Source organism: Corapipo altera, unplaced genomic scaffold (genome assembly GCF_003945725.1).
Source record: "Corapipo altera isolate COAL_440 unplaced genomic scaffold, ASM394572v1 79, whole genome shotgun sequence".
NCBI lineage: Eukaryota > Metazoa > Chordata > Aves > Passeriformes > Pipridae > Corapipo > Corapipo altera.
The window spans coordinates 3,012,498-3,029,461 of NW_020884927.1; the positions used below are offsets into that span (position 1 = coordinate 3,012,498).

General features: G+C 38.8%; 1 protein-coding gene across 10 annotated transcripts in view; it reads left to right on the forward strand.

The window, feature by feature from the left end:
* DNM3 (dynamin 3) overlaps positions 1–16,964 on the forward strand; it is a 171,236-nt gene that overhangs the window by 52,108 nt on the left and 102,164 nt on the right. The gene's annotated exons all lie outside the window — the stretch shown is intronic.

The window sequence follows — 16,964 nt, forward strand, 5'->3', positions numbered from 1 at the left end:
CACTATATTGAATATACCAGTAGGAAGCTTGTTAGTTCTGTTTCATTATTTTTTCAGCAATGTTTGTAATGATGTGCTCTATCCAAAACTCCAGCAGTATTTTGAAGGTTAAAATAGGATTATTATATGCACTGTCAGATTTATGGTAAGACCTTTGTGGGTTATTTTAAGGTTTGTGTTGGTGTTTGTAGAAAAATTGGGTTACATTTAAAAAGAAATCCTATTATTTTCTGAATTTTTTTAAGTTAAGTATTTCCAGAAAAAAATTAGTGATTTTTAGGGTGAACCAGTTCATTGGATGGAAGAGGCACAGGTAAAGAGAAAGTTTGAAATGAGCGGTAAAACATCACTCAGTCTTTCCATCTTAATCTAGATAATAATCACAACACTGGCTGATCCCAGCAAAACAGGGAGCTGGTTGATGGGGACTGCAGACAATTCATATTCTCTTTAAACCAGTGTAGTGTTTTACTGCAGTAGATTTTCTGGAAGCAGTGGGGAGAGGTCCTGCAGTGCATGTGCGTAGAGTCAGAGCTTTCCTGAGTCCTGCAAATCCAGACTGTGGTACTTGCCATAGGGAGTTCCCTCAGTAATGCTACTGATGGCGGAAACTGTACTGGTCAGTAGGGTTTGGTTGGTTGGTTTTTTCCTTGGGTCAGTGGCTATTTTGGGACAGACCTTAAGACTGAGGGACAAATTAGGTTAATTTTTAAGATTTTACCCCTTGCCCTTTTATTTAAGTTTTAAAGGAATTCAAATGTATTTACTGTAACAGGAAAACAAGTGTGTGCCAAGCAGAGGAGAGGAACCTCAGGACAAATGTTAAGAGGGGAAGTTTTATTCTCAAATTGCTGAAATATACTTTGAAAGAAATGCAAAAGTCACTTAATGAATTTGAAAATTTGAAGCTGCTGGTTTTTGTGATCTGCCTCAAGGTTACTAGAACTTGCTTTCTTAGGTTCAGTACAGGTAACTGGAACTAAAACAAGCGATGGGGGGAATTAACACCCCTTGCTGTGTTCTGTCTCAAGCAGTTGGAGGTGCATCCAAGATGTGCTATGGCAACTTTTTATGTAGTTTCTTTAGACTTTTTTGAGTCTGGTCTTTGTTTAATGTGGAATATAAAAATTCCTATAAATGCTAATGGTATGTCTTGTGCGATGCAACTTTAAAAAATAAATAATTAGTTTTGGTAGTCTGCTGGAGGGAGTCACCTGGGAAACTCAGAATAGTACATGGAAAGAAATAGCCACTGGGTGATTTCTAAATACATATTTTAAAGTAATGTCTCTTAATTGCCAAACAGTTATGTTTTGAGAGTCATGAAAATGCCAGTAGTTCATTCAGGCCAATATGGGAGCTCACTGAGGAAATTTCATAGAGTGGCAAGAGAATATAACAGGATAGTACTATTCTGTGCTTTGCTGGTAGAAAAAGTTCCTCCTTAAGTACAGATTTGCTGTATAATTTGATTATGTTTTCCTGGTAAAGAGTATACAAAGTTATGATTTCTAATTTTTTTTTTTTTGTACTGAACCTTTCTTAGTAGGACTGAAAAAAAATTAGTAAGGTCTGTTCCAGCTACTTTTCGAAGAAGGTCAAAGCCACATCTTGGCTGTTAGTCAAAAGACAAGTGACTTGTTTCAGAAACAGACACTATGGGCTTTGAAAATAAAGAAGTAAATATATGATCTCCTGGCTGAATTCCAATTTTTATAATTGCTTTTTGCCTCCTTAAAACGTTCTCCTCATTTTCAGCGTGATTTGGTAGTTGTCGCATCCTGTTCTCAGCTGCTGACTGAACCGGCTTTGTGCGGGTGTGTTTCCCCCCGGTGAGATTCAAAGTCCCGGGGATGTGAGAAGTGATAACCGTGTTTGTGTCTCTGGCTCTGCCCTTCGGGGTCATGGGGAGTTCGGAGCCCCCGTCCTCCCTCTCGGGCTGGTCACTGCTGCAGTCCCCTCACAGCAGCACCGATCCCTCCATTGCAGCTGGGGACGATGCAGAGTCAGGTCTCACCTTTGTCCTTTTGCCACAGCGATGGGTTTGTTCCCCCTGTGCCTGTACCCCTGAGCAAGGAATGTGGTAGCAGCTTTGTACCAGAGAGCTCTGACAATGTACTTTCCAAAACTCCAGTGCCTGCTGGGGCCTCCAGGGCTGTGTACCCCCTCTAGTGTAAGCTGAGACCATTTTCTAGTCTGGAATTTACTCTGACATCAAAATCACTCTGAGTGCTAGTGGTTGCTTGCTAGTGCCATGAGCAGGATGTAAATTGCTTCCTTTATTTGTGAGGTGCAGCTTTTATAAGTCATGAATCCCCAGTGGAATGCGTTTTGAAGCAAGTTGCTTTGGCAAAAGACTTCAGATTTTGGTGTATGATATCAGTGTTACAAAAGAAAGAATTGGTTTCTTGACATGGTTTCGTGTCTGTCAAACATACAACAGGATTTTACTCCTAGTGAGAGGGACTCGGTGCCTAAGAATGCTTATTAGGCTTGTTGTTATGGAAATATCCAGTTGATGTTTGAACAGTGTGCTTAAAGCAGTTACAGTATTAGTTCTGGGAGTACTAATCTGGGCTAGTTTCTGATCCTGCACACAGTTGCTTGTGTTCATAACTTTGCTGTGTGACCAGGACCATGACTTTGTGCTTTTCCACTTAAAAATGAAACAAGGAAAATGCTGTGCACCTCTTTGAGGCTGCTGTTAATAAGTGCAAGATTAGAACGTTCAGTGACCCTACAAATACAGCTTTATTTCATAGAGTATTCCATGTAATCCCAGCTGGAGCGTTTTAAGGCACAGCTACACACACATTATTAAATCTGAGCATTTTAGCTTTCAGTTGTTACTGTCTTGTTAAGTAGCATTAATGGAGGTTCATTGAGAGTCACCCTGCAAATACAAAGTTTGTGAATTAGCCACTCCTGTGTCAGGATGAAATGGACTTTGGGGATGTGGAATGCTTGTGAATCCAAAAACTCTCAATGTAAACAAATGGCTGTCATTTGTAAAGTTGTGTAGCATTTTTACAGGGCATGGTCACAGACTGTGATTTTATTATTCTTTCTAAAGCATCTAGAGATTTTGCTGGCATTATTGGTGTGCAAAGGAATCCAAGCTGCACTCTAGGATTAGAACTTCTAAAAATGTGAAATTTACATGTATTGGGAAAATGCCCTTTGGTCTTATTTTCAAAGAAAATATTTCCATTCTGTTTCAATAGGAAATGATAGTATTGTCAACATCTGGTCATAGATGTAGTTTGTATTATAATTTCACAGTTTATTCCCAGTTGTAAAAAAAAAAAATTATGTGAGATTTGGGAGCAAGATACAAAAGTAAGTGAGGAGGTGAGAGAGTGGCAAGGGGAGAAGTTACTCTAAGGTCTGACACTGTGTGTGTTTACAGAATTAACTTGCCCCACAACAGACTGCTCTTGGCTTCTGTGGCAAGCAGGAATGTCAGTGAGTTTGATACAGCAATAATCTAATAATGCAAGTTGCTCAAGTTATGCCTAGGAATTAAATGGAAGGACAAAACATATGGAGGTGCCGCAGAGCTGCGTATAAATAAAACTTACTGTTAGTGAGTTAATGAGAACAACTAGGAAAAGAGTACTATAGGAAGCACAGTAAAAATTTCAGCAGTGGGTTTTATTGTAGTTTATAGGCAGTGTTTGACTCTGGGTGGGTTGCAGCACGCAGCTTGGTACTGACCGGCCGTCTGGGATCCAGTGACTCGTGGCTGGAGCTGGTGGTGCAGGTGCTCTGGGGTGTCAGAGCCGTTTCCCACTGGCGGCTGTTCCCTCAGGCTGGGTTGTCATGCGACTGCCTGTCTGTGCCTGCTGTACAGGTGAGAGGATGTTCTGCACAGCAAGTGTAGACAGGCAGACACATGACAACTCCGTCCAGCCAGTCCCTTGGAGCCATCAGCGCTGGTGTGCAACACTTTGTACCAATCCAGTTTGGGGGGGCTTTGTTGGGGGGGAACACACATAACAGAATTAAACTTTAAAGCATTAGGAGCTGTAGAACAAGAACAGAACTTGATTTTATTCAGAAAAGCAGCATTTCGGTACATGAGTTATCGTTGTGCTGACATGTATCGGGGGTGCGATTTCAACAGACTGGTCACACTGAACATTTGGAAAAGCGAAAGGAACTGAAGCCAGCGTTTATTTTATATGCAATTCATACAGGGTTTTGCCTGCAGATTGTACTTGCACATAGTAATTTAACCAGATGTTTTTACTCTTCATGGAAGCACAGAAATACTGAAGTTCAAGATAAAAGATATGTTTATACAGTGCATATTTTCTAAGAGCAGATAAGTACAATAATCTGGCATGTTAAAAATAAAAATCTTTCTGTATAAATGGAGGCAACCACTTGCACATTAACCCCATTATAGGGAACATGCTGGAAGGAAAACTGGTTGCATTTTATATCAGTTTTGCTAATATGCAAGAGCTACACGTGTGTGATATTTCTTTTAGTATTTTAGTTTGAATATTATTTCATTTTAGCTTTCTCTCAAAATACGTACTTTGTATGACCTCGTAAAATTTCAGTCATATTTTTCCCCTTAAATATAGACCGTACTATAGATCAAAAGTCTGCAAATAGCATCATTTCACATCACAAGATGTGCTACTTGGCTGAATTTTTCTGTATGCAGAATACACACAGTGACTGTAATCCAGCTTTGCAGTGACATTTGCCACATCACTGGCGTGTTGTTTCAAAAGGTATAAAACACTCTGGAACGTTAAGAGGGGAAAAGGATAGTTGTATCAATTGTCTGCACAGATTAAATGTTTCTGGTTTATAATGGTGTTCTTGAATCTCTGTTGCTCGCTAGTGCCACCATAGGTAACAACAAACCAGTGCTTTCAAACCCTTCTCAAGCATATTCCATACAGAACAGCAGCCAAACAGTTTTTAAGTTCCAGCCTGAAAACTGATTATAAAAGGGATGCATTTACCAACAAGCTAAAGGTGGGGGTGGTGTTGAGGTTTTAAACTAGACTAATAATAAATGAATATGTGATTGTTCAGGTGTTCTGGCTCTAATAATTATTTTGCCATGAAGAAAAATATACATTTTAGGTAATATGCAAGTTGAGTGTACAAGTTAAGATTATCAGTTATATGAATAAAATTTTCCTTGAACCTAGCAAGGTGGAATAAGATATCTTAAATAAATGAATAAAGCACATAACATGGCTAGCTAATTCAGACATGAAAAATTAATTCCAATACATCAAATAATTTGTCTTTATAATACATCTACTTAAATTTTTGTAGCTCTAAGTAAAATTTTAAGAGTGTACTTTAAGTTGATGTCTTCCTACCCACTTGACCATTTTGAAGAAAAACAAAAGTGGCAAATTAGAAGTACTTTTAAAATAAGTATAATACAATGATTGTTTCATAGTTTTCGTCGCATTTAACTGCTTCATTTAGTTGTTAAAGATCTTTAGTCTGGAGGAAAATTAGGTCTCACTTTCTGTGTTATGCATCCTTCTTGAATTAGCAAAGAATTCTACAGTAAAATTCATTGGCAACCTATAGTAAAAAAGATTGGAAGAATGAAAGTGTAATTTTATATAATAGGTTTTCTATTAGCAGCTACCAGGGACATTGTGCTGGAAGGAAAGTCTTAAGTGGAAAGTTTGTGCGGTCTTTCTAATAACTGTACACAAGGAGAATTCATCAAAGAATCAGCAAAGAGCTTTACATCTCAAACACAGGCAAATTTATTTTCCCTCCAATTAATGCCTTGGGTGCTGCTAATGACTAGATAGTTATCTCCACTTGATTCTTATTTAAAAACTGAAATTCCTTGCAATTGTAGTAAACTTGCTAAAAGGGCTTTTTGCAAGCACATTTTTGTGTGCTGTGTCTGGATGGCTCACTGAGTCAGTAAAGAGCTTGAGAATATTTTAGAATACTTGTAACAAAAAAAAAAAAATCTTGTGACTGCCAATATTATATTTACAGAAAACCTATGTTAAGGATCTGACTTTAAATATTGGTACCTTGGAAATTGAGTTGAGTACTGTATTCTCTCCAACAGTGATCAGGACTTTTTATTTAAGGGAAGGTTGTTATTTTTAGATACTGCTTTGCAATGCTGCGTAAAATACAGTACAGAAGTACAGTAGCATTATTCAGGAAAGTTTCATTCTTAACTGTGGCATTTCCTGTCTTTTTGTAGGTTTAAACCTGACCCTTAATAGTATTTCAATTAACATTTTTTTTTTCCTAAATAAAGTACGGTTCAGGAAGCAAAGCATTTTACAAGTAAAAGTAAAGTTATACTGTTGATTAAAATCTATTATTTAAAAGAAATCCCAACACACTAAGGTTTAGGGTTTTTCATTTTCCGATCTGCTTAGCAGATTTCAATTGAAAGATTATAATAATTTAACATTCTATGCAGAAGCCTGGAATTTTTATGCAGGTATTTTACTATTTTGGTTATAATATTTTCCATATAGTAATGATACTTGGGTGGTCTGGGCACACAGTGATAGTGCAGGAAGGGGGGCAAGGAGCATGGAGAGGGTGGCAGTGCTTTAGTCCTCTGAAAATACAGATGCACTAAATAGCACTGGGAATAGTAATACAGAAGACAACATGCAAGTTAATGACAGGGCAGAAAAATGTCAAATGACATGGCTTTTTTTAAAGTAACTAGTTTTTTTCACGTTTGGATGCTTGTTTGATCTATATTTATTTCTGTAAAGTTGACTGATTTGCCCCCACCCTTCTTTCTTTTTCCTTTTTTTTAACATTAAAGGAATAGCTACAAAAGGGTTGAAATATTTTCTTCCTCTCTCCTGTTTAATTTTGTTGAGTGCACCAAAAAAAAAATTACATTAGATTAATTACATTAGATTAAAGAGAGTCCATTATATTGAAACACCTATTTAAATGGTCATATTTGCTTTAAATTGCTTTTCCTGCCTTTGGGCCTTTTATGGTAATAATGTATATAATTTAGTTCATAGAACAGGCTTAAGCATTGGTATCGTCCTGGTTTTAGAGAACTCTCACTAGGATTTAGTATGCATTGGGTCCTGCTAATTTTTCTAGTCCTTGCAAAAAGTAACGTTTATTGGTGTTTTGGTTTCTGCCTTTTCTTTTTCTCTTGAAATATTTATATGCAGCTATCTTGTGTTTGTTGACATGCATATTTAAAACCTCTTGGTTTAGAACTATGGAAATCTCTTCTCTGTGATTATGATCAACTAGAAATTGTTTCAACTAAAACAGCACTGCTTTAAGAACCACAGAATCACTTAATTTACTTTGAAAATGTTTTGGTTACTGAGCCAAAGTCGATATACTTCCTTATTCATTGCTAACAATACAGGCTTTCTTTCCATATCTGTTGCTTTGCACACTGCATTTCCCCCCCTCCTTTCCAAGCCCCATGCCAAGGGGGCCTCCTCGATCTCAGCCTTACAGTCTAAAAATGTAACTTTGAGGAGTCATGGGTGTATGGGAGGGGAATCACTTCCTAAATCCAGAAAGGTCATTTAAAATAAAGATTAATGCAAATAGTGGACTAGAGATAAGAGAAATACTAGTTCTGTATGTTTTCATTGCCCTTGCTTATTTAGCAAAAGTTAACACAGGCTATCTGAAGCACTATTTTCACGGAGAGCCTATTATTCCCTGGATAATAGTATTTCCTTTTTTAATTTCTAGATCAGAATTATTTAAAAAAAAACAATAGCTTTGCGAGTAAGCATTAGAGAGAAAAAAATATTTACCAACGATCTCATTCCCCTTGAAAGCAAAACTGAGCGAGTTTCTTAACAAGATTTGGAAACATTTTTCTGCCGCTTAAGCAAAGTCTAAGTCATAAAACTTTTCAGATTTGCTGTGCCTTAAACAGCACTCAGAGACTGAGAAATATTAATGCAAGTTTGAATCCGGTTCCCTTCCTTTAATTTCTTCCTGTCGCTTCAGATTTTCTCTTAATAACCACATTTAACTGTGTGTTGTAACTTCCATCTACTCGTACTATGAGAAATTAAACCCCACTAATTTAATCCTAAAAATAATCTTCTGCAAAACAAAGGGAGAGAGGGCGAATAACTTCTAAGTGTACATATACATTAAAAAAGAGGTATTTTAGTCAAAAGGCATAAGCTTTGCTGAGGGGCAAAGGGAAATGACTGTGCTAGTTGTGGCTTTGTAGGCTTTAAGGCAGCCAGAACAGGCACTGTCACGGTAACGCTCCGCGACCAGCTCTCCCCAAGAGCACTTCTATTGATTATCGAAGGAGCAATGGGAAAGGTAATCAGAATATACATATTTAAAAAAAGAATAAAGTACAGCATCAGGGCTGCCTAAAAACACAACACACATTCTGCAAAACTGGCTGGTTATAATGCTAATGGCTGCATATTTATGCTGATCTTTTTATAGTATAGCTATTCCAAGCCTTCCTGGCAATAATGAGCACCATATAGATGGGGTTTTTTTCCGGTTGCAGTAGTTTGTTACTAGTGTTAACTTTAGGGGAGCTGACTCTGGAGTTCGGCCGGTATCAAATTGCAGCCCAGACTTTTTGTATTATTTTGTCCGTGGGGATTTCATTCAGCCTGAGGGTTTTTTTCCCCTACCAGGACAGCTGGAAATTCACCAAAGCAAACTTCTGCATTCGTTTACAAATTCCATGTTTATCAGTGGGATTCAGGACAAAGTAACTTATCATTTTGAATGTTAGAATTATCAGCGATTCAAAGTATACATGAGAGCGGCAACAATCAATTGGTGCTGATCAGTCATATGCAATGGCCAGCCAGGTATCGGGATGGAAAGCTGTTTTTTCCCTTTTATTTATTTATTGATTTTTTTTTCCCCCCCCATCACATGCTGAACTTTAAGAGGTAATTTTTCCTGACAGTCAAAGATTTTGTATTCTACATGGCAGCAGCCAACCATGGAGTAGTTGGTTTTCCTATGGTTTCCCTCCCAGTTTTCATTAGCACACATAACATAAGTTACTTGCAAAGAAGTTTCAACTGCATATGAAAATCTAAGTACAGTTTTCCCAAAGGTGATATAATATATTTTATAATAATTTAAAATATTATTCATGCATTCTCTTCTATTTTTTTTTATTACTTTAAAAGGAAATAATTTTTTTAAATCGATCTTCAGATCATAGTTCACAACAGGAGCTAGTCAGAATACATACTTCTAGCAAGCCTAGAAAAATAAATTAAATACTCCTTAAATATTTATACTGACTGCTATAAGTAGAAAAAAAATTAAATTTACCTTTTTAGTTTGTGGGGAAAAAAATGCTTTATTTTAAATTAAAATAAAAAAAAAAAGAAATGACCGACTTTAACTCTACTCTTGTACACTTCTCTAGGTAATATACCTCTAGGCAATATACCTCTCTCATTTCTTGCATAGGTTTTAGTGCACCATCAGAGCTCCATCTTTCTTGCAGTGATGACTTGGAGGAAGGGGGGAGGGGAGTCACCTAGGTTCGCCAGGTCATAGGCCAGGTGTTCTTCCAAAGTAGGCCTTACCAGAATGTCTTCCCCGCTTTATTCTGAAGTCCTCCTTTTTCACAGTGTCCCTTAGCGTTTCTTATTCCCTAGTGTGCAAAACCTGTGAAGAAAAATACTGTATATGAGATCTGAAAGGAGCAATAAGTGTCTTCTCCTTGGCAATAGCAACTTGCGTCCCCAATAGTCCATGCCGCTGCTTTCCCTTGCCCAGTCTAACCAATGTGCAGACTACTGTACAACAGCATTGTCCTGAACAGGTAGTCTGAACACTGGGGCGACGGAGCAGGATCTCCGGACGCGTCTATTTATTTATTTTAAATCCTCTTTTAGTCTCGGGGAAAAACTGCCTTCCTGCATCACGGGTTGTGCTCGGCTCTCCCTCACACTCTGCAGCACTCACTGAAACACACTGAAGTGCTGTGATTTCCAGTCTTGACGTGGCACATTTGCAGCAGACTGGGGATCTGGCAATGAATTTAGGACCAGGAAAAGGGGGAGGGCTGGGCCTGAGAGTCCATATATGGGATGATGTCACCCTGGGGAGGTTTGGGTATGCACTGTGCCGCTGGTGAGACCGCTAGAATTGCCTGCTCTCAGACATGGGTCTGTGTATAAAATGGTACCAGATGTTTTAGTGTAATGTTAAGCAGTCATTTCATCTTCAGGCCAGATTTTTTTCTTCAACTGGGCAGGAAGTGGGCCCCAGTATGGAAAAGCTGTAAAAAGTCAAGATGTACAGTTTCACTGCAGCCAACAGAGAGCGAGTTAATGTAGACACAGAATTTGCTCTTTTGTGAAGGCTGAAAAACCGAATTTATAAAAAGGATTCTGCTCGGGAAGCTAATGTAATAAGCCAGTGCTTATTTTCTTTCTTTTTAATGACTCTAGTTGTGCTTTTCTATTTTGGCATTTCAGACCAAGAAAAGGGCAAATAGGTTCATTTTTTCTTGGAACTGTCAGCGGCATGCAGGCTGCCGAGACTTGAACAGTAATTAGAGTTACTTCCTGAAAGTGAAGCCCCCATGAAAAGTCTGGAGAAATGTTCTTTGTCATAGCCTCTACATGAGTAATTAGTTCCACATGTGGCCTTCCTATTTCCCTTCAGCTATTTTGGCTGGCTGGTTGAATACTTTGCTATAGCTCAAGACTTAAAGAAGCTTTAAAGTTTTCATTTCAAGCATCCACTGTGAAAATAGCTATTTCTGGTGTCATAATAAATTGCTTCTGGTAGATCAGTGCTATTAGGCCTGGCATTGTTTTTCACTGGTAACCCTGCTGGTCCCATTTTTCTTTTAATGGTGCTTGGTGGAATTATTCTGCTGAATTTTATCTTTGATGTTTACCAGATCTATTGAATTTTGCCAAGTATGACTTTACCGTAGATTTTAAGATATTCTCCCCACAGGCACCCAGCCTTGTTCTCCTGTAAACTTTTTTCTTTGTTGAGAAACAACATTTTGTTGAATCTAAGTGTTGTACTTGGTTTTATTGTGTGCTTTTTTAAATTTTTGTTTTGTTTTGGTTTTTAATCTGCCTTAGCCCATGGTCTAAAACAACAGCTAACAGATTGAGTTAGCTCTGCTGAAGTCGAACCTGGAGGAGATCATGTGTAGGTCTGTGTACACACCGTATGGAACTGTTGCCAGTAGGTTTTTTTTTGCTTAGAGTTCTAAAGCAAATGTCAGTATCTGGAACATATTCTGAAAGGTAGATCTCCACCAACTTCCTCGACAGCAATGTATGTAAATCTAAATGTGTGCTGTGAGCTCTGGTGTCCTAAATACCTTCTGCAGGATTTGGTTCTTCCTAACTGGCGGCACATTCTGAGAGAGCCGTGTCTCCTAGAGGCGTGTGCAGCGCAGGTTGCAGAAGTCAAACTTCAGGGAGAAGGAATGCAATAAACTTGGACACTGGGGAAATTGGAATTGCAGTCTCAGTCCAATGAAAAGGAAAAGTGACCTTCAGGCTGCTTTGTGGGGGTGGCAGGCCAGGCATGTCTGCTTCAGATTGCGCATCCTTCAGTTCTCCCGTTTGGATCACGGTGGGCTAGTGTGTGTCCAGGCAGTGGTGGGGTTTCTTATTTAGTTAGCAAAGGTGAAAGTTTGAAGAAGCTATGGAAAGAGATTTAACATGAACTGTGCTTTTGACTTTCTTAAAAACAGCAACACCACATCAGTGTGTTGGGGAAAGTGAGTTGTTGGGCAAGAAAAAACTGTTATAATGGAGAAAGTAGAGCACACCATGGATAAACCAGGAGGGCTCCTCATCTGCGTATCACTGCTTGTGTAGGAGCTGGCTTGTTTATTATATTCCCACTTGGCACTTGCCTTGTGGAAGAAGAATACGATTTTGGAAAGATTGAGTAGCGATTTTGGTGAGTGGGACCCTCAGTATAGCGGGTCAGATTTTCCCCAGTGAGGAACTGTCAGAGATTAATTACTGCATGTGTCATCAGAGCAAGAAATTATGTTGTCAAGAGAAGACAGTATTCCAGGGATCTTCTTTCCATACTGGCAGAAGGGGACATAGGCTGAATAAAACAGGAGGCAAAGCATTAATGACCCAAGCAGGCTCAGGGGCTGAGGGAAGTAGAGTTTGGAATCTTGCTGCCGAGTGCAGCAGCGTTAGTCTGTGAATTTTTCCTGAGATGGTTATGTAGAACTAGAATAGCTGACCATATTGTGTCCTGGAAATTTGTTCCCTGTAAGTTCTGTGTCCTGGCAAAAGCAGAGCTTCAGAGGAATGGAGGATAAGAACAGGGGGTTTGGATTATTCTGGGTGCCCAGAAAGATGCTAAAACATTGTCAGGGAGAACCTCTATAGAGTGCAAAGCCATTCAGACCTTCAATGCACTTTTTCTGTCCTTCCTAAGGGCAGTTCAGCTACTTACATGCATCTGGGTTAGATGTTTAGACTCAATCCCTCCTTTTCCACTTGATCTGTATTTGAAAAGGAATAGGCCCAAAAGGCCAGTTACATTTCCATTCCTTCTGATACCAGGTTCAGACTAGACAGGAAGGATTTGAAATCATCCACTAAATAGCTCCCCATCTATACTGTGGGATTTAAACTGCTTCCGGTCAACAGGCAGCATGGCAGACTGCTCTCATGGTTGCAGTAATCTCCACTCACAGAGTCAGTATCAATAATAAATTGTTACTCATAGTTTATTGTAAATGCCTTCCAAAGGTAGCGATGAACTTCATTTTTCATGAGAATATCATCATGCTGACGTTTTCTGCCGCGTCTGTGAACTTGACCTGATGATTAAATTATTTTGCACAAACCTTGAACATTCTATGGTTTTTAACTTGGAGGAAAGTAAGGATTTTGAAAAGTCCAGCTTCTTCGTTAATGTTTATTTGGAGGACTACTATGAAAAAGAAAATAGCTATATTTCTACTGGATTGTTTTCTTTTCCTGGCAGACAGCAGTGTAGTGCCAGGCCATTCTTCATTCTGAATGGGATGGACATCTTTGAAATGGTCATGAAGTGTGTGGTGAGCATGGGAACTGTGTACTTCTTGTAGTTTGTAAAACATCCCAGACTGCATTTACACAGTGAAGCGGCTGAACTGCCACTAAGGTGTGTTTTTACATTAAAAAGTTACCAGAGAAAGTGTCTGGACAATTGTAAATTTTATATCTCTGCTTTTCAAAGCTCTAGATACAATCCAGGGAACTACAGAAGAGTAAGTGGGATGTCTTGAGTTGGAATAATAGCAGTTGTTTTTGAAATTCTGCAAGAAAAAGTTCTCTACCATAATTTGCTCTAGATTTTTTGCACATCCAACAGTAAAAGTTAACCTTTTTTTGGCACTCAGTAAGCTAAACCATGATTTAAAAGAATTAGAAACAGGTAGGTATAGGATACAGGGATCAGTACAGATGGACTGTCATTGCCATCATAGCAAAAAATCCCTGCAAAACTACCTTCAGGGTCTATTTTGTAGCTGAGTGAGCAAAGTGAGTAGAGAATGAAATGCCAATGAGAGTGAACAAATGCAAGTGAATAGTCTCAATGTTGTCCACTTTTATCCAGAATGCTTGGGGTATGGGTGCAAGGAAGAAGATAAGGATAATGCAGGGAGAGAAGAGGTGATAGTGGAAGAAGCATCAGCTCATGAGGCGAGAGTGTCTGATCCTTGCTTCTGTAGAGTTTGTCACCATTCTGTTAACCAAGGAATATTGCTTATGGTTGAACAATGCCTAATGCAGTCTTGCAATTCTGTTGTTTCTTGATATTCCACTGCAACCCGACTCATTATTTTTTAATTTTAAATTAAAAAAAAGAAATTTTACTCCTTAACTATTTTGTTACTTCTGACCAGTGCCTATAGGAACGATTTGTGCTTTTAAGTAGCTGTGCCCATTGTTATGAGAACAGACTGTGAAGTGTGGTGCTCCTTTTGAGCTTGTACCATCATCCTCATCTGTTGATTTAAGTATTAATCCACGATGTCTGGAAAAACTGTGAGGCTGGCAGCAGTTTATCAGAGCTAAAGAAGCCCCCTTTTTGTAGGACCTGCTGTATCAGGGCTATGTGACTGCTAAGAGCCACATCTGTGTGCTGCACAGTTTCCCAAGCAGTCTGGCCTCAGTATTGCAGTGAGTGATTTGATCTTTTATAAATGACCTTACTATAGCCCAATACCCCTCTGTTGTGTAGTTCCTGTAATGCATAATGGACTGGTGAAAACCATAGCCTCTAAACACTGTATTCCCTGTTCCCAGTCCTGTTCCTTCCCCTGGTCCTTACTACTTGTCCCCTCTGTCTTTCCCCTGGATGCTTTGGTATATTTACCCTTTCACCTTCCTCTACCCAATCCCCCTTTCCTGCTCTCCATATGTGCCTTCCCTCAAACTTCATTTGAGATTGTGGGAGAGATATGAATGGGGAGAAACTGGAGCTAGAAAGGGTTAGTTCAGCTATTATGGGTATCTAACAGAGTTGAAATTCCAAACAACCAAGTTTAGGAGCCTGTGTTTCCCTTGTTTTTGGTGGGCAGGGGATAAGTCAGCACCTCTGAGGTGGACACTTGTAGTGAGCCACTGCTGATTTCTGTCCTTGTAGGTGTGAGGAACTGAACAGGAGGTTCAGTACTGATGCCACTTTTTCCTGCCTCATTAGCAATCTGGTTATGTTCCTCCTGGTTGCAATGTGTGCATCACTTTGTAGTCTGTGTTGCTCAGTAGTATTTTCTTTTTTTTTTTGCCTGTCTAACCAGTGGTTGAAGTTTATCAGTGAATAATCTGAAATGCTGGAAAATAACCAGAGTACCACAGAGCAGGTATTTTCATATGCAGGTGTCTTTGTGGTCACTCTGCATTTTTCAGCTTAAACTTTGTGTATGTTCTCATGCCATATTTGAATATCTGAACTGATTTTTTGATTAAATTGTTTTTGGGGAGCCAGGTATACTCAGCACAGTGGTAGCAAATTATTATAATGACCAGCAATGTTCAGATTGCATCTAGATTATTTCACTCTTACTGAAAAAAAATAGCTGCCTTTTTGAATTGTTGTGGCCTTAATGGGAAGTATCCTCTCTGGCTGTCATGTTTTTCTTCAGGAAAAGAACAGGATATGGAATAGCTTTGACATTTCCTTAGTCATTGCTTACTCATACACAACACACAATTAGTGGGGATGCAAAATTAGATGAGCTAAGTTAAATTTCATAATGGTGGGGAAGAGCATGATATGCCCTGGATTAACACTGTCCTTTTTCTTGGCTGCTGTGATCTCCTCAACTGTGTTTTAGCCCTGAAGCATGTTAGTGTTAAGCTTTTGGACCCTTTATAAAACCCAGATGTGCAGCTGAATCAAGTGTCCTTTTTCCCCACTTGGACTGAAATGATTCAGTCAGGTTACAACATCACTGGGAGATCGTTGCACCTCCCATAGAAGATGTCACTTCTACTACAAAGTGATTGTAGTGTTCAGTAAAGCAAAATGACTGCACAGGAAAGGGGGACAACACATTTCGGTGAGTTTAGGGGCTTGTTGTTTACTGCTTCAGGAAAGCAAAGATATATATTGGATAAACTCACAGTGGTTTTCCATTCTTTTCTAGAAAGAAATCTCTTTGAAAAGAGAACTGCCTGGATGACCGAAGAAAGTGTATACTTGTAGAAGTTTCTAGTTTAAAATCCTGTGTCTTGTTGGTTTGAAACTGCTGGTTTTGTCTAATTAGAATTTGGGGGTTGATTTACCCCTCAGAAATATTTTTATGAACATTCTTTCTTCTGCCCAACTGAGAGACAGTTTGTTGTTACTCTTGTGGGTTTTTTCTGGCAAAATTTTGTGTTGCAGCTATTTCTATGTTTCAGTAACATAATACACTCTGGGGGCAGATCTTGGAGATCTTTGGCTCTAATGAATACCAGTCACGTGAGAGCAAATACATGATTTATTACATGAGTATATTTTCGATAGTAATACCTGGAGATATTTTTAGTGGGGGAAGGGAGATCGAGAAAGAGAAGGATGCAGTTGAAAGAAATTAGTGGGAAAATGATAAGTCTCACCTTAGTTCAAGCCTGTGGTTTGCAATTCCAGCATCATGAATGATCCCAAAACAAAAACATCCATCCTTTCCACATTTAAGAATAATCTCAAGGGAACTGTGTTGTGGAAGCATATCTTAAAATGAACACCAGCAATATTGCTCAGGGCCTCTAAAACCGAAAGCCATTTCTTCTAGTATTTATTGTCTTTGGCAGAACTATTATCCTCTCTTTATATTAACTGCTGCTTGAAGTGTCGTCTTTGTCTTGCCAAAACTTCTGTTCATAACATAATTTATTCAGAGGTTTCTTGCTTTTGATAAAGACTTAACAATAACGAGCCAGGTTCTTGAATGTGAAATGGTGAGTTCCCTTCCTGAGACTGAATGCAGTGATCTGTCATTTGTGCTGTGCAGAGGTGAAGGCTCTGAGGAGAGAGAACTGTAAAAGCTGTATTGCTCCAGCTCCGTGAAATGCTTGGAGTGTACCCCCATGGTTCATCCTCTTTTATGACTGAGTTCTAAATAATATTTCCAAAGATTAATCAGTGATATGCAAGGAGTAGTGATGTCTGGCTTTTTCTGTAGGTTATGGAGATGTAATCACCTGTGGTTACTATCTTGAGTATGAAGGCCTAAACATTTTAATTAGAATTAAGGGCCAACTTAAAAGCCTTTTGATTGCTCAGAGATCTCAAGGTGTTCTGTGAGATCTGATTTCTGCAAAATTTTCACGTGAACTGGTAAATCATGATGCTCTCGGGCAAAACTTATATATTTAATTTTTTAGGGAGGTTGTTTCTTGAAAACGTGTGAAGCAGAAGAGTTAACAGATCAACAGAATGTTCTCATTTTTGTTCCATTGTCCCTCATATTTATAATTTTTTTATCAGTATCTCCAAGGAAGAGA